The following is a 19,238-nucleotide window of genomic DNA, read 5'->3' on the forward strand; positions in this document are numbered from 1 at the left end:
TTGCTCTGTACTGTGTATTTCTATTGTTGCTCACATACAGCCGTGACAATATCTTGCAGAGGGATGCAGCACTCTTAAAATTGCAAAGCTTCTGAAGCGTGATCATCGAACAATCAAGCGTTTCATTCAAAATAGTCAACAGGGTCGCAAGAAGCGTGTGGAAAAACCAAGGCGCAAAATAACTGCCCATGAACTGAGAAAAGTCAAGCGTGCAGCTGCCAAGATGCCACTTGCCACCAGTTTGGCCATATTTCAGAGCTGCAACATCACTGGATTGGCCAAAAGCACAAGGTGTGCAATACTCAGAGACATGGCCAAGGTAAGAAAGGCTGAAAGACGACTACCACTGAACAAGACACACAAGCTGAAACGTCAAGACTGGGCCAAGAAATATCTCAAGACTGATTTTTCTAAAGTTTTATGGACTGATGAAATGAGAGTGAGTCTTGATGGGCCAGATGGATGGACCCGTGGCTGGATTGGTAAAGGGCAGAGAGCTCCAGTCCGACTCAGACGCCAGCAAGGTGGAGGTGGAGTACTGGTTTGGGCTGGTATCATCAAAGATGAGCTTGTGGGGCCTTTTCGGGTTGAGGATGGAGTCAAGCTCAACTCCCAGTCCTACTGCCAGTTTCTGGAAGACACCTTCTTTAAGCAGTGGTACAGGAAGAAGTCTGCATCCTTCAAGAAAAACATGATTTTCATGCAGGACAATGCTCCATCACACGCGTCCAAGTACTCCACAGCGTGGCTGGCAAGAAAGGGTATAAAAGAAGAAAATCTAATGACATGGCCTCCTTGTTCACCTGATCTGAACCCCATTGAGAACCTGTGGTCCATCATCAAATGTGAGATTTACAAGGAGGGAAAACAGTACACCTCTCTGAACAGTGTCTGGGAGGCTGTGGTTGCTGCTGCACGCATTGTTGATGGTGAACAGATAAAAACACTGACAGAATCCATGGATGGCAGGCTTTTGAGTGTCCTTGCAAAGAAAGGTGGCTATATTGGTCACTGATTTGTTTTGTTTTGTTTTTGAATGTCAGAAATGTATATTTGTGAATGTTGAGATGTTATATTGGTTTCACTGGTAAAAATAAATAATTGAAATGGGTATATATTTGTTTTTTGTTAAGTTGCCTAATAATTATGCACAGTAATAGTCACCTGTACACACAGATATCCCCCTAAAATAGCTAAAACTAAAAACAAACTAAAAACTACTTCCAAAAATATTCAGCTTTGATATTAATGAGTTTTTTGGGTTCATTGAGAACATGGTTGTTGTTCAATAATAAAATTAATAAAATACAACTTGCCTAATAATTCTGCACTCCCTGTAGGGCTGAAATAATTTAACTCACCTTAATCCACTTGTTCGCGCAGCCCACCTTCTCTTCTTTCTTCTTCTTTGAGAAAAAGGACCTGTGGTGGTGCCACTGCGCTCATCACATGGTCCATCACATGACTCATCGCCATGGTAATGGATCATGTGATGGACCATGTGATGAGCGCAGTGATGTCACCACAGGTCCTTTTCCTCCTGGACAGCAAAGAAGAAGACAGAAGAGATGCCGGCTGCGCGAACAAGTGGATGAGGTGAGTTAATTTTTTTATTTTTTAACCCCTCCAGCCCTATTTTATTAAGAATTCTGTATTAAGAATGCTATTATTTTCCCTTATAACCATGTCATAAGGGAAAATAATAATGATCGGGTCCCCATCCCGATCATCTCCTAGCAACCATGAGTGAAAATCGCACCGCATCTGCACTGTGTGAAAAACACACAAAATAGAGCATGCTGCGATTTTCATGCACCGCTCATGTGCACAGCCCCATAGAAATGAACGGGTCCGGATTCAGTGCGGGTGCAATACGTTCACCTCGCGCATTGCACCCGTGCGGAAATCTTGCCCGTGGGAAAGAGGCCTAAAACTTGTGGAATTGCTTTTTTTTTTTGCAATTTCACCCCATTTGGAATTTTTCCCCACTTCCCACTGCATCATATGCAATATTTAATGGTGACAATGGAAAGTACAACTTGTCCCACAAAAAAACAAGTCCTCATATGGCTATGTGAACAGACAAATAAAAAAGCTGCGGCTCTGGGAAGGCAGGGAGCGCAAAACAAAAACGAAAAAAAAAAAAAAACTCTGGGTGTCAAAGGGTTAAGATGACCATGCTCATCTTTTGCTGGCTTTGCTTCTTCCAAATCATACTTCTTAGTCTCCATGTCCTAGAAAAATTCTCAAGATGCAGAGAGAGGAGGAGCTGGATGTTCCCGACATATTCTGATCGATATTAGATGATGTGGGAAAGGAGAAAAGCAGATGGCAGATGGTCAGTGATTTCCATCATTGATTGTGAGCCAAAACCAGGAGTGGAGCTGCACAGAAATAAGGTATAAGGGAAAGAGCTGCACGAGTATTGTTCGAGCACCAAAGTGCTCGGGTGCTCAGGTGCTCTGGCCCAACAGATCAGGATGTTCGGGTGCTCGGTAGAGTATAATGGAAGTAAATGGGAGAACCTGAGCATTAAACCAGGCACCCCTTGCTCTGAAGAGGGGAGGGTGTCTTGTTGTCACGGCTGAGGATGGGGAAAACCCTCACCCGTGCGGTATCAGGAGATGTAAGGTCGCTGCTTGGCCAGTAACACAGAATAGGGAGCAGGTCACCTCCTAGAGCTTCCCTAATCTGACCCTGACTCCTAGCTGCATGAGCCGCCCTTGAAGGTAGGAGGGCTCATGCTCAGGAACCTTGGATCCCTTCTGACCCTCCGTCGATCCCTGAACTAGGAGCTGGGTAGACAGCCCGTTCCTCCTGGACACGGAGTAACAGGAGTCTAAAGTGGCCAAGCTATAAAGAAAGGGGATCAGAAACAGACATATGGCAATGACAGGTAAGTGAGATTAGTACCACACCTACCTGCCACAGACACACAACCTGGAACCCACATGCAAGTGCTGCTGTCCACAAACAACACAAAGGACACCGCACACACAGACATCACACGGGAACCCAGGAAACCATATTTTGCAATAAATAAAGACCACACAAACATCTTCTAAACACCATACATAAACCTCGTGCACACCAGACATACAAAGTGCATAACATACACACAACCAGGAGTTACCGTATGCACTTGACAGCAAGCTGCCCAGCAACAGCTCAGGCTGCTATACTGCCAAGTACAACCATGTTACCAGCGGCAACCACACATGAGGCAACATACCAGCAGCCCTCACCATGTGGTTGACAATAAAACCAAACTGCAGGCAACTGCATGCGGATCCTGAGTCACGACCATGACCATGGTCGTGACACTGGTTCATAGGAAAAGGTCAGAAATTGATGGAGACACCACCAAGATGGTTCGGGAACAGCATGGGGAGGATGTTTGGACGCATCTTGGACTCCCAGGTCGCTGCTGGAAACGATGTTGTCCGAGTAGTACACCACTTTTACAGACTGACAATAATACGCACCAAACCGAAGATAAAATCGATTTTAGAGGAAAAATTGTTAGGAAACATCCTGTATATTTACTTGTATATAAAGTTTAAATGCTGCCAAAAATTACAAGGAAGAGGCACTTCGATACACCCTTTGTTACACATGAAGGAGGACATCATACACAGCTTTAAAAAATTATGATTGATGGGCTGCTGGTGACCCTTAAAAACATTTGGAGCAAGGGCCTGCTGATCTGACCATCTAAAACATTAAGGGCGAGGGCCTGCTGCCACTTTGGTGACTCTAGATAACCTTTTCGAATGTCTGCCCTATCAACGTTCGATGTTATTTTCAGTGCAAACCATGATGACCACGGGTAACGGGGAATCATGGTTCGATTCCGGAGAGGGAGCCTGAGAAACGGCTACGGCTACCACATCCAAGCAAGGCAGCATGCACGCAAATTACCTATTAGGTATATATAGGTGCGGGCCTGCAGGTGAGCTTGCGCTGAATGTCACAGATATTTAGGATGCGCAAATGTAACACAACAGATGTAGCAGAGGCTGTGTCACTGTCAGCAGCAGCCAAACAATTGCACGCAATCGGCCGAATACCGCATGTGCTCGAGCACAATGCTCGAGTCTCCGCCCCGCACATTTCTTGGCTGCTACATAGCTAATAAACGTGCAGGTAGTCAGGGAGAGCTGTGCTGAGGAAGGGACAGACAGTGTAGGGGGTGAAATAGGAATAATTTTATTAGAAAAACTTTTCAGAGACCCAAAAGTCCTTTTAAGGACTATTGTTGTGAGTGGCAGCAGCAATATCATTTTTTAAGCGCAAACTGCGCTAAATAGCTATAACTTTACAGACCCAAAAGTCATTCTAAGGACTATTGTGTGTGGCAGCAATATCTATTTTTAGCGCATCCTGCACTAAATAACATACAATAGTTAGGCCGCTGCAGACAGCGACATTATCTGCGCCACATCTCCAGTGTTAAGTGTGCGCATCCAAAAAATATCTGAGATCCAGTGTACTTTTTCCGTAGACGGTGTCTGCTGCGGACAGTGACATTACCAGGGGCACATCTCCAGTGTAACGTGTGCGCTTAAAAAATGTATCTGGGACATACAGTGTACTTTTTCAATAGATGGTTTCTGCTTCTGACAGTGACATTACCAGGGGCACATCTCGAGTGTAACGTGTGTGGTTAAAAAAAATCTATCTCTGAATTCTTATCTTGCAGCACCAGTCAGCCATCAGTCAGTAACTGGAAGCAGTGTAGCACTGCAGTGGGGAAGCGGCAACAGGCCGTGCTGAAACCAATTTGCTTAGGTGACAAACAGCACACCGCCGCAGAGCTGTGGCAAGGTATAAGGGACCAGACTGAGCTGTGGCTCTTGCCACTCAACCTAAAACCAGGCATGGCTGTGTCTGATAATGGCCTTAACTTGGTGGCGGCTTTGGAGCTCGGCAAGCTCACTCACATACCATGCCTAGCCCACTTAATCAACTTAGTGGTTCAGCGGTTTCTCAAAACCTACCCCAATTTGCCTGAGCTACTGGTGAAGGTGCGCTGCATGTGTGCCCATTTCCAAAAGTCATCTACAGCTGCCGCCGGTCTGGCAACGCTGAGCAGCGCTTGCAATTGCCAGTTCTCCGACTGTTGTGCGATGTAAGCACGCGCTGGAATTCCTCGTTCCACATGTTAGCAGGCTTTGTGAGCAGCAAAGGGCAGTAATGGAATACCAGCTGCAACATGGTCGCTGCCTTTCCAGTCAGCTTCCGCTCTTCAGAAGCGAGGGGTGGGCATGGATATCTGACCTCTGTGAGGTTTTACGCAACTTTGAGGAATCAACACAGATGGTGAGCGGCGATGCCGCTATTATCAGCGTAACCATCCCACTTCTGTGTCTACTGAAATGCTCGCTGCTCACAATGAAGGTGGACGCTTTGCATGTGGAAGAGGTGGAAATGGGGGAAGACAGTACACAGGGTGATAGCCAGATCACCCTCAGTTTGTCTTCTCAGCGTGAATTGGATGATGATGATGAGGAGGAGGAGCAGGAGACGGTTGCCTCCGCTACAGAGGGTAGTACCCATAGCAGGTTTATTCCATCTGTTCAGCGTGGATGGGCTGAAGAGGAGGAAGAGGATGAGGAGATTGAGAGTCATCCTCCTGATGACGACAGCGAAGTCTTGTCTGTTGGGACTCTGGCACACATGGCTGACTTTATGTTATGCTGCCTTTCCCTCGCGTTATATGCATTTTGGCCAACACCGATTACTGACTGTGCACCCTTGTCGACCCCCGCTACAAAAAGAACTTCTCATCTCTCATTCCTGTGGTGGAAAGGATGAGCAAAATGGTGCAATACCAGAAGGTCCTTGTGGAAAAATTTCTACAAAAATTTCCAGCTGACAACGCTGGCAGCAGATAACGTAGTTTCTTTGGGCAACCGAGGAGGGGAGACTAGGAGGAACACACAGAGGCAGGGCAACACTCTCCAAGCCCTGGGACAGTTTCATGACAACTCGCCAGCACCCTGACCCTGATGCGCGGCGTAGTGTCACAAGGAGGGAAACGTTTTGGAAGATGGTGAAGGAGTATGTAGCAGACCGTGTCAGGGTCCTCAATGACCCCTCTGTGCCTTACAACTATTGGGTGTCCAAGCTGGACACATGGCACGAACTGGCGCTCTATGCCTTGGAGTTGCTGGCCTGCCCTGCCGCCAGCGTTTTGTCAGAGCGGGTATTTAGTGCTGCTGGGGGCATAATAACTGATAAGCGCATCCGCCTGTCAACTGAAAATGCTGACAGGTTAACTCTTATCATTAACAAGACCTGGATTGCTCCTGACTTCTCTACTCCACCAGAGGAAAGCGGCTGAACATAAAGGCACTTTAAATGTGGCTTTTATGGTGTATTGAATACATTGTATTCCCATGCACCCCTTCCATCACAAAAAAGAGTATATGGTTCAATCGTCCTTTTCTCATCCTCCTCCTCCGTCATACCAACATGCTCGCTCAGCTCAGCAGCAGACCCTCACCCATAATGTTTTTGAGGGTCACCAGCAGGCCCTTGCTCCTAACGTTTTTGAGGGTCACCAGCAGGCCATCAATCATAATTTTTCAAGGGTGTGTATGAGGCCTTCCTTTATATTTAATAAAGGGTGTACTGGAGTGCCGGTTCCTTGTAATTTTTGGCAGCCCTTTCACTTAGTGCATAGACTTTATGAGTGTAGGAGTCCCATTACCTGAACAATTGTACCACAATTTGAATGCGGCCCTCCTTTATGTTGTATCGGAGTGTATCGGCCCTCCTTTATGTTGTATCGGAGTGCCTCTTGCTTGTAATTTTTGGCAGTACTTGCACTTTATATACAAGTAAATATACAGGACAGAATGTTTCCTAACAATTTTTCCTCTAAAATCGATTTTATCTTCGGTTTGGTGCGTATTATTGTCAGTCTGTAAAAGTGGCGTACTACTCGGACAACATCGTTCCCAGCAGCGACCTGGGAGTCCAAGATGCATCCAGACATCCCCCCATGCTGTTCCCGAACAATTTAAGTGGTGTTTACATCAATTTCTGAACTTTTCCTGTTAACCAGACACCCCCCCCTCTTCAGAGCAGGGGGTGCCTGGTTTAATGCTCTGGTTCTCCCATTGACTTCCATTGTGCTATGGTGCTCTGTAGAGCACCCAAGCATCCCAAAGTGTTCTACTCGAGCACCAGAGCACCCGAGCACTTTGGTGCTCGATCAAAGCTAATCAATGGCACTACAAGTGTATGATGCAATCAGTTCATAACTTTATTGATATAGTACTAGGAGATGAGTGAATCGACTCATCTCATCAGTAGGGCTTCTTTACCTGTGAGGGGCTATTCCTGAATCTGAAGAATTATCCACCTGCAGCAAGATTGACAGGACTGAACACTTAGCCAAGCCCAGACAATTTTCTTCCTACTCTTCTGCTTTGGTGAGCAGAGCAAGGTCATAGGCTTTGCTTCAGCTTTAGACAACTTACTCTTCTAATTGAAGCAGTGACTCAGGCAGGAAATTGTCAGGGCTGGGCTTAATGTCAGACCCTGTCAATCTAGTGGAAGGTGGGAGCTTACAGCCCCCCACAGTTGAAGCAACCCTGCTGATCAGACAGAGTAGAATCAATTCACTTATTTCTAGTAGTTATATATCGACATTACCCCAGAATAGGGTACTTGCAGAATTGCTTTTTGTTATTGAATATTTTGATGTATTTTATTACCCATATAGTTGTATATGGATTAGTCACGGTTAACAATCCTGACTCTGCCCTTGATTGGAAGCTAGGAGATATACTTAGGTCTTCCCCTAGTTCTTTCTGAGAAAAATGAAGTTTTAATATATGGAAATGAGCCTCTAGAAGCTACAGGGGCATTGCTGTTACATCTAGAGGCTCTGCTCTCTCTGCAGCTACCATGCCCACTGCATTTTGATTGACAGGGCCAGGCAGTGTAAACATAATGCCTGGCCTTGTGAATCAAAGTCCAGAGGATGCGGCAGTTGTAGAGAGAGCTGAGTCTCTAGGTGTAAAAGTAACGCCCCCATTGCCCCTAGAGGCTCATTTGCATATATGAAAACGTAATTTTTCTCAGCATTGCAGACCCATATGAGCATGGGACCAACACAGATGCCTTCAGCTGCCAAGCGCACATGTAACAGGTCAGCCAGATGCACTTTAAATGTTGTGATTTCTTGTTAAAGCACTTATCTTTTTATGCTCTGTGTAAACCTGATAGCAATATATACTATACTATATAATAAACAGCTTAGGTTACCAGGGTGATGGACTTAGCCTTCCCCTGATTATGGAATGTAGTGAGAGTTCCTGCAGACCAGACCCCTTTCCAGAAAATCTCTGTCTCTGAGTCTTCAGCTGCCAAAGAAGCAACTTTACCACCAGAGTACCCCTGTGAGAAGGATATAAGCCCTCCTAGAAGGTACAGAACCACTATCCAGACCATGCAAGATAACGTCAGTAAGTTACCACTCGTTTATGGCATTAAATACTTTGCTACTGTGAAAGGGAATATTGCACTTGCTCCAGCTGTCGGCCTCTGCACTCCTGCCTTGCACCCAGCCAAACTGTTCACCATCAATGGCACCCCAACTACCACCAGGCAGGAGCCTGAACACCAGGTTGTGCCCTGAGGGAAGATAGGGTGTGCCCTCCAGTCATTACATGGCCCTAGGGAGGGCCAGGATGGAACAAGCTACTACCACCATAATAGCCACTACTACTCCTCTCATCCAGGCGCACCACCATGACCTACATGTGAAATCTATCTACTACTGCATAGCTACAAATTTTTTACTTTTCCCATCACTTCTCTGAACTTTAATGCTTTAGTAAGAAGTTATAGTTTATAATTGGTATAAAAATGGCTGAATCTTCTGTAATTGGATTTAGATAATGGGTCAGTGATCTGGAACATTTTTTTTATTGTATTAATTACATTCTCATTTGGCATGTTTTTTAATTGCAAGTCAGCAATTAGGATGTTGGTTTCCATTCTGTTCGGAATATTTCTTTGTCCGGGAGCAGCAGAACAACACTTTGCACTTCATTGTAATGCTGAGATATTCCTCTCAATCAATTATTGCTAATGCTCATTAATGCAGCCATAGCGAAGCTGGGCAGCAATGTATCATTAATATGCCGGAAGGGCTTAGCGTCTACCTTATTGGCAGAGCTATTCACAGTCTACCGTGAGCCTGAAGAGCGCTAATATGATGTCTTTATCAGTATACCGTATGTCCGCTCATTATTTTTAAAGAGAAATTACACAGGTAGGATTAAAGGGGTTTCCAGCTTAATCAAGCACACCAAAAAACCTACCCGCACCTTCACACATGGCAGGTTTTGATACAGAAATTTCTGCAACTGAAAATAAGTTCAGTTCATCTGAATGTGGCATGCGGAAAAACAATTCCCTTCAGCAGGGGCGTACAGTCAGGGGTCGCAGTTGCGACCGGGCCCGGCACTCCAGGGGGCCCGGCCGCCTATGGACCCCTGGCCACGCCCTGCAGTAGTGCTGTGCCTGCCTGTATAACCCAGACGGCCGGCCAGGCCAGCCCTACCCTCCTTGAGTGAGAGTCTTCTCCCCCTGATTCTCCTCCCTGTGCGGGTGCGGTGGTGCGGCGTGCCTCGTCATTTCCTGTTGGGCGGCCGCACCGGACATGACGTTTCCCTAGGCTGCGCAGGCGCACAACAACGCCGAGATGCAGCAGGGAGAAGGTGCCGCAAAAGCTTTTGGGAGAGCGCGAAGAAGCCGGAGCCGGTCCGGAAGTGAAAAAAAAAAAAAGGTCTTCATAATTGCTCACCACATTTATGGTGAGTGAGTTCAGAGTAGACTCAGGGTAGGGTCTGATGGGGGCTGAGAGGGGCTGGCTTTATAACTAGCTCTGCCATATTTCTGTAGCCTGCAACCTCTGACTGCCCAGTTGGGCTGAAACTACTACACCCATCATGTTCTGGCAGTAATAGTAAATGGATATTGGTGCAATTCTGAGCTACTAGTCTATATAATACATTATGTATTATATAGACTAGTAGCTCAGAATTGCACCAATATCCATTTACTATTACTGCCAGAACATGTTGAGTGTAGTAGTTTCAGCCCAACTGGGCAGTAAGAGGTTGCAGGCTACAGAAATATAGCAGAGTTAGGCTACTTTCACACCTGCCTTAGGTGCGGATCTGTCTGGTATCTGCACAGACGGATCCGCACCTATAATGCAAATGCTTGTATCCGTTCAGAACGGATCCGTTTGGCTGCAAGCAGCGTTTTGGTGTCGGCCTCCAGAACGGAATGGAGGCTGAACAGAGGCAAACTGATGCATTCTGAACGGATCCTTATCCATTCAGAATGCATTGGGGCTAAACTGATCCGTTTTGGGCCACTTGTGAGAGCCCTGAAACGGATCTCACAGGCGGACCCAGAAACGCCAGTGTGAAAGTAGCCTTAGGCTGGCACAATAGAAAACGAATCCGTCCTTTATTGACTTTCAATGGTGTTCAAGACGGATCCGTCTTGGCTTTGTTAAAGATAAGGAACCTATATATAGCCCAAAATAAAGTCCAGGGCCCACCCCTAACTATATCATGAAAACCAACCAAAAAGAGTGGGTCAGTTTGAATACAAAACACTTATAATACTGAGGTAATCAAAAAATTACATAATTATATTTGAGAATCACAACAAGACATAATTGGGACAAATCACAAAAGACAAATAGTACAGGTCACAATACATAAAAATATTAAAAACCAAGAGGACCGATGGTGGACTGCTGGTATATATTTATAAAGTGCAATAATCCTGATTTGTCATTAGTAGAGAGGTATATTACACCAAACCACTATGGCTCCAAACTACATAATACAATAGAACCCATATGCATATTTATACAACAGATACCAGAATTGGGGGTGAAGATACACACCACAAAGGCTCACTGAGGCAATAGGGTAACTAAAAATGTAATAGGCACATAGAAAATACTGACCAACCAACCTAGTATACCACACAGAAGCACCACCGGTCCGCTCCCCAACGCACGTTTCGCGTTTAGCTTTTTCAAGGGGTACTGGCTAGTGTGGTGAGGATGGTCTCTTAAATAGGTGGAGTAGCTATACCGTGTTTGCTGATAGGTTAACATTAATTGCCTTCCTGATATTATTGGCTAGCCGGTCATCCATCCGTTACAACTCACCTGGATCATATCTAATGGTGAATGCTCATTATATGGCGCTCGACACTCTGCCATGAACGCCGCGCCCGCAGCCATACCCAGTCGGTCCGGAGGAGGAGAGTCACGCAATTTCTGCGCGACGATCATCATCCAGGAGCGGCGGGCGCGGCACGAGCCCGGCGCATGCGCAGACCGCCGGGCGCACCGCAACCACCATATTGGGTGAGGGCATCTGGATTGCCTTCCCATGTATATATAGCACCACAATTAGACAAGTTTTAAATGCAAATTCAGATGTGTGGATGCAGCGCCCACAGAGCACGAAGAAAGCAAAAAAGCAGACAACAAAACGGGGGGACAGGACGAGACCTAAAGATAGGGGAGGGGAAGAAAGACATAATAAAACAGGAGCCATATGTTATCTATCCTGCATGGAGGGCGATGGTGTTCTAGAGGGAAAAACACCAATGTGGTATATGTGTGCATAATGCAAATACACTACATGTGCAACATGTAACACCAAGTTAAGATAACAATTATCTATGTGATAATACCCAATAATATAGTGTATGTGAATTACTATATCAATTGTCAAAGAGAAGAAAAAACAACGTGAAAAAAATGTTATAGCGTACACATAAGGGTATATACTCTCACCTAAAGAATTATTAGGAACACCTGTTCTATTACTCATTAATGCAATTATCTAGTCAACCAATCACATGGCAGTTGCTTCAATGCATTTAGGGGTGTGGTCCTGGTCAAGACAATCTCCTGAACTCCAAACTGAATGTCAGAATGGGAAAGAAAAGTGATTTAAGCAATTTTGAGCGTGGCATGGTTGTTGGTGCCAGACGGGCTGGTCTGAGTATTTCACAATCTGCTCAGTTACTGGGATTTTCACGCACAACCATTTCTAGGGTTTACAAAGAATGGTGTGAAAAGGGAAAAACATCCAGTATGCGGCAGTCCTGTGGGCAAAAATGCCTTGTGGATGCTAGAGGTCAGAGGAGAATGGGCCGACTGATTCAAGCTGATAGAAGAGCAACGTTGACTGAAATAACCACTCGTTACAACCGAGGTATGCAGCAAAGCATTTGTGAAGCCACAACACGCACAACCTTGAGGCGGATGGGCTACAACAGCAGAAGACCCCACCGGGTACCACTCATCTCCACTACAAATAGGAAAAAGAGGCTACAATTTGCACGAGCTCACCAAAATTGGACTGTTGAAGACTGGAAAAATGTTGCCTGGTCTGATGAGTCTCGATTTCTGTTGAGACATTCAAATGGTAGAGTCCGAATTTGGCGTAAACAGAATGAGAACATGTATCCATCCTCTGATGGCTACTTCTAGCAGGATAATGCACCATGTCACAAAGCTCGAATCATTTCAAATTGGTTTCTTGAACATGACAATGAGTTCACTGTACTAAAATGGCCCCCACAGTCACCAGATCTCAACCCAATAGAGCATCTTTGGGATGTGGTGGAACGGGAGCTTTGTGCCCTGGATGTGCATGTGCATCCCTCAAATCTCCATCAACTGCAAGATGCTATCCTATCAATATGGGCCAACATTTTTAAAGAATGCTATCAGCACCTTGTGGAATCAATGCCTGTGAAGAAAAATATATCAAATAGGTGATAAATCAATGAAAATGTCATAATAGACCAAATAGTAAATAAATCGTTATTCTTTTCTTCCTTCTTTCCTACACATGACTATATGTATAAAAGAAGAAGAAAAGATATTTATTAATTGGATGCCTGTGAACATTCTTTTTTTGATTACACCATGAGTGATAAATGAGGAAAAAATACATCATAATAGACCAAAATCAAAAGTGAATAGCATCCATACAAATGAAATTCATCCAGCCAAAATTGCTATGGTGAAAGTATAGATACCAACTATTCACAATTGCCCAATTATAAATATGCCACATATTGACCATTATGTCTCCCCACCAACTAGTTATGGAACCTTGCCATCATATCTCCCCATCATCTAATTATGTAACCCATACAAATCTTCCCCGCCTCTATAGTCCCATAAAGAGACACACTATATGCGCCTACCATAGATATTGATGCACACACATAAGAGTTGATTAACCTTTCACACGATCAATAGCCCATTCAAAACTCATACTCACACTACCATCATAATTACAATAAAATAACCTTAACACAGCAAGGAGATTCAAGGAGGAGTCAATCACAGAAAGGAGGCAAATGGTACCTTGTCATTGAGCCCATATGGTACTTGGGTCTGGAGTTTGATTATCCACTTACTTTCAACCTGTTCTAGACGTCTAAAGAGGTCACCACCCCTAGAGCCAAGATTCACTCTGTCGATGCCACGGACCCTAAGGTCCTGCCATCGATTATTGTGTCCACAAGATATCGACCCCCACCTTGGACCCCTAGCCTGGGGCAAAAAGTCTTGAGATTTTGGTGGAACATAATGGCTAGATACCAGAATGTCATTAAGATTTTTACTGCGTCAGGCCACCAATGTGGGAGTGGAAGTGAGCACTGAGTCAAGAACATGATCAGTCTGCAAGATCGGCCAAAGCTTCACAAAGGTTTTTCCTGATGTTATTCCATTGTGCATTGTAGTCCGTAATCGTGCAGACTGATCGTGACCTATCGAATGTACCGTCTGACACTTTCTCATGTTTAGGTGTAAGAAGGATCTGCCGAGATGTATTTAAGGCCCGTTGATAACCCCGTTCAATGACCACAGGATGGTATCCTCTTTGTCTAAAACATTGCCGAAGTAACATTGACTCCTCTTCAAAGGAGTTAAAGATAATACAAACGGATCCGTTCTGAACGGATGCGCACCATGACGGATCCGCACCAAACGCCAGTGTGAAAGTAGCCTAAGTTGCACACAACACCCGACTTGCCTGTGACTTATAGCTCTGTTTTTACAGCCAAATCACAGTTGTAAAACAGTTGCAATTTTGTTGCGTGACTTTTCTGCAACTTGCTGTCGCATGACACATATCACTTTGTTGCCCTAACCCTATGGTGGACATGCCCTGATTTGAAGACTTTCTGGTCTTACTGATTTAAGGCACTTCATCAACTACTGGGCATAATGACAGCTCTAAGTTCAACTTTCTAGGAAATAAAATGTATTGAACTTGGAATTGTAATACTTAGCATGGAAGTGAATGCTCTGTATACTATCCTTAATTTTGTCTTATTGTTTTGACATTCTAAATTGTAATATGCATTCATACTTTTCTGAAATGAAGAAATGTACCTTTCAAAAAACCTTTAATAAACAAATAATTTACTCAAATCACATTATTATGACCACCAGCTAATATCCAGATTAACCTCTGTGTGTAGCATGGACAGCAGCTAGATGGGCAAGGAGTGACTGAGTAAGTTCCTGAGAGGTGGTCACAGGTATCTGGAGCCATGCTGACTGCAGTGCATCTCACAGCTTTTGGATGGTGCTTGGAGGGGGATCCATAGGGTGAACGTGATGATCGAGGTGATTAGCCTTGCGGTTCGCCCGGCGGTCATTTCGCAGCGAACTTTGCTCGTTTGCGGTTCGCCGAACATGTGAACATATGGCGATATTCGCACCTGCCATATTCTTTTACATTGTGAAGAACTTTGACACATCCATCAGGTGGTACAGGACAGCCATTTGAGACATTTCAGCACATGGACATACCCCCTACCTTATAAATAAACCCGATCTGGCCGCCATTTTACATTCAGTATTTTGGCAATGTAGGGAGAGGTTGCTGTGTGGAGCAGGGACAGGCTGTTAGGGACACCAAACGCTAGCTAATAGGGCAACAAAAGTCCTTTTTAGGACTGGTATAGGTGTGCTATCGATAGGTGTGATACACAGAGGGGTGCGATATACTTATAATATACTTTTATAATGAGTCAAAAACACATAGATAGATCTATATAGTGATCACCTGGAAGTTAGGGGCTAGGGGCTTACTAGGACCATTTTTATATAGGGTAAGGTTCCGGACGGGGTCGATCTTATCAGGGAGGGTGCTCTGTGGTTAGGCTATCAGGGCCAGAATAGCACCCCCTGTAGGGCAATATCAGGGCCAGAATAGCACCCCCTGTCCTTCAATACCACATCATAATCTAGCCCAGGGATAGATGTTTTTTGCTTTCCCTCCGGGATTCATCAATGTGCACTGGAACCCCCCAGACTTTTTATTGCCTACCACATCTATGCTTTTTGCTTAACTTTAATAATTTGATTTATTTTCATTTTGAGGGATATCTTTTAATAGTAACATTATTAAAGGTTACGTTTTATCTTTATGTATATTCTAATGGATTGCCTTCCTTGTACATTGTTATAATATACTTTCTAACATAGAAAGTATATTATAGTGCATTTGTATTGTGCGGCTGTTGTGTGCGGTTCTGCTGCGATACCGCAGGTATATAGAGGGACAAGGGTTATTGGAACAAATAATTTCTACTGGTGTGATATACCAGTTGCCGCCCCAAAAAAGTGATTGAAGCAGGGGTGGTATATACCAATAATATACTTTCCATATAGTGCATTTAGGTAGCACAACAGGGCACATTTAAGAGAATTTCGCATAAAAATGTCCCCTGATTAAGACATATTTTTTGTTGGAATTTTTGTCATTGATCCCCCTCTGGTATGTCACTGTCCATGTTGTGGGACTATGTGTGCACTTCTACTAAGTATTTGGTGGCTGCAAATATGAGCTAAAGGTTTTTCAGGTTCGCCTGCCATTAAAGTGAATGGGGCCCGCCGCGAACTTGCGGTTTGAGGTGATCCCACAGATACTCATAATTGAATTAGTGTCTTGGGAATTAAGGCGCCAGGGTAGTACTTGAAAGCCTTGGTCATGCTTTTCCAACCAATTGGAACATTTGTAGCCATGTGACATGTTGCATTGTCTTCCTGGAAGATCCCATCCACCCCAGGGAAGACAATCAGCATGTATAGGTGTGTGTGATCTACAAGCATGGTTTCATACCCAAATCTGCAGAGTGCCTTCTACATGGATCAGTGGGCCCAGAGAATGCCACGAAAATATTCCCCAGACCATAACACTGCCACTACCAGCTTGTGTTCTTCCAGCAATGGTTTTCAGGGTGTTTGTTTCTTGATGTTTCTCACCTGACATCCCAACATCCATTCATTCGATGAAGCAGAAAACGACTTATTGGAGAAGACAACCCTTTATCAATCAGTGGAGGTCCAGTTCCGATATTGCTGCAAAAATTGAGCCTTTTCTGCCAATGCAACTTGGTTAGCAGAGGTGCAGTGACCTTACGTCTGCTTTGTAGCCGCATATGCAGTAGGTTCCCCTGAACTGTTGTTGTAGACACATGTCTGGTAGCCCCTTTGTTCATTTTGGTGGTGAGCTACACACTGAAATGGGTTGGTCTGGCCATGCCCACCTTCGTAGCTGACGTTCACTTCTCACATCAGTGGCACGTGGTGCTCTGTAGTTTCTATGTCGCTTATTCACAATGGTGCCATTTGTCCACTCATGATACACTTTCACCACAGCACCACGAGAGCCGTTCAAAACTGTGCAGTTTCAGAAATACTGCCACCCTGGACCGAAAGCCAATAATCATCCCCTTCTGCAACTCTGATAAATCGCCCCTTTTACCCATGACAGTAATGAGGGATATGTGTGCAAATAGCCTATCGCACACCTTATATACCCACCAAGTTAGGTCACCACACGTGACTTCTTTCATGAGCTACGTGCTGCCGACCTCGAAAGTAGGAAGTGGTCATAATAATGAGATTCGACTGTGTATAAAACCAAAGTAAGTGACAGTAATAGAGGATATCTTCTGCTCTGGAAGTGGCTCAAAGGTTCAGCCACAGCATTATCTACGAGAAAACAAAGCTTTGGTTTTTAAATCTGATGTCACTCCCTCTTCCCCATTAGAAATAATATTTGCAGTCGCTGAAGCTTCTTTCCTCATGGGGAAGCATACATTGTTTTTGCTTCAGTGACATTATAAGTATTCAGCTTGTGAGATGATGTAGACACTAATGTGCCAGATGGCAGCAGTCATCTGCACCTGTAGGTACCTCCATACATACTGTTCCCAGATGATCATAACTTTCACTTGTCAGAAATCATTCCTTAAAGTCTTCCTGACTGATTCAGTGCAGAATGTAATTGGGCAAATCATGTCAAAAATATGTTTCCTGTATGAAAATGATGCTGGAGGAATAATAAGGTTTCTGGAATGAGTGCCGTGGATGGGCTGGGGTTACACATGGCATATGTGTGACCAATGAGAAATTTTTTTAAGTATTGTTAAATGGGTTGTCTCATGAAGGGATGCCAAAGAGGGACTTCCCAGCTCAGGACCCCTCTCTATGAGTTACAATAGAAAGCTGCTTTATGGGTGCAGCTCCAAATCTGGTGGACTCAATCCATCCTTGTATTCTGTGGACGACCATTCATCTGAATTATTTCCAGAGTGCTACAAGGAAAATGCCTATCTGGTGGCAATGTCCCTCTGCAAAATCAGCATTGGCCAAGAGTGAGATCCACAGTGCCAGCTGATGCTGAGGGGTGTCACATTTTAAACTGTGGTTTTGCTTATGAGACAACCCCTTTGAAACAAAGGGGCAGAATTATTGAAGAGGCTTGTGTCATTGTTCTGTCTTCATACACGTTCACACAGTGTGCAGTCTGACATTCAGCATAAACCATTCCTGTATTACAAATAAGAGGACTGTTCTTTGTAGTCTAACTTGTTTATTGGCAAAATAGGAGTATTGGATGGTAAAATTATAAGAATATAAATAACATGAATAAGCATTAGGCATAGAATTGCATGTACTGCAACATTTGCATAACACTGAAGCGCATGGCAAAATGTCTGCCTATACATAAGATTACATGTCTAACATCTAACAGTCATAACAATTCCCTGAGTGACAATTATAACTAACTAAACAGCTCTACATAACATAATGTCCCTGAAACAAAGATAGATCTCTCACCAGATATGCTTTTACCAGGATTGTAGAGTTTTAAGGAGATATGCAGGAGGATAGCTCTTTACTGTGTCCTGGAGACTTCTCTTTCCCAGAATGCTTTGCACTCCCACAATACTTTCCACCACCCACAATACAGCAGTCTTTGTAACAAGAAAAACAAAATGCAATACAATTTAACATCGCTAGATGGTGCTAGAACCACATTAATCACAAAAGAACTACCAAACCCTGGACAAATGAAACAGAATCCTTTTCCCTTACCCTGCTGGACAGAACACTCCCAGTCTGATGCCACCACTAAATCCTTCTCTCTTAGCAACCGATTTTGGTCAATGATGAGATCAAGCTCCTTCAAAGCGCTATACTCGTAGACTGTTTGGTCTTCGCAGAGGTAGTCTATTTCTTTAGCATAATATTCACGTTGCATAGTGCGAATTGTTATACTCTTGGACCTTTCCATATTGGGAGCGTTAAAGGCGTGTTTGCAGTGATGCCAACTAGTGTTGATTGAGCACCAAAGTGCTCGGGTGCTCTGGCCGAACACATCGGGATGCGTCAATGGGAGAACCCGAGCATTAAACCAGGCACCCCCTGCTCTGAAGAGGGGAGGGTGCCTGGTTCATAGGAAAAGGTCATAAAATAATGGAAACACCACCGAAATGGTTCGGGAACAGCATGGGGAGGATGTCTGGATGCATCTTGGACTCCTAGGTCGCTGCTGGGAACAATGTTGTCCGAGTAGTACGCCACTTTTACAGACTGACAATAATACGCACCAAACCGAAGATAAAATCGATTTTAGAGGAAAAATTGTTAGGAAACATTCTTTCCTGTATATTTACTTGTATATACTGTAAAGTGCAAGTGCTGCCAAAAATTACAAGGAAGAGGCACTCCAATACAACCTGTATATCACATAAAGGAGGGCCTCATTCACATTGTGGTACAATTGTTCAGGTAGTGGGACTCCTACACTCATAAAGCCTATGCACTAAGTGAAAGGGCTGCCAAAAATTAC

At 44.4% G+C, this 19,238-nt stretch overlaps 1 long non-coding RNA gene across 1 annotated transcript; it reads left to right on the plus strand.

Moving 5' to 3' along the window:
• The first annotated feature begins 6,931 nt into the window (after positions 1-6,931).
• Positions 6,932-18,835, plus strand: LOC120993226. The gene is made up of 3 exons (XR_005777173.1): positions 6,932-7,063; positions 15,943-15,948; positions 18,823-18,835. It is a non-coding gene; the product is annotated as an uncharacterized LOC120993226 (long non-coding RNA).
• The last annotated feature ends 403 nt before the right edge of the window (positions 18,836-19,238 follow it).

This window comes from Bufo bufo, chromosome 3, assembly GCF_905171765.1.
Source record: "Bufo bufo chromosome 3, aBufBuf1.1, whole genome shotgun sequence".
Lineage (NCBI taxonomy): Eukaryota > Metazoa > Chordata > Amphibia > Anura > Bufonidae > Bufo > Bufo bufo.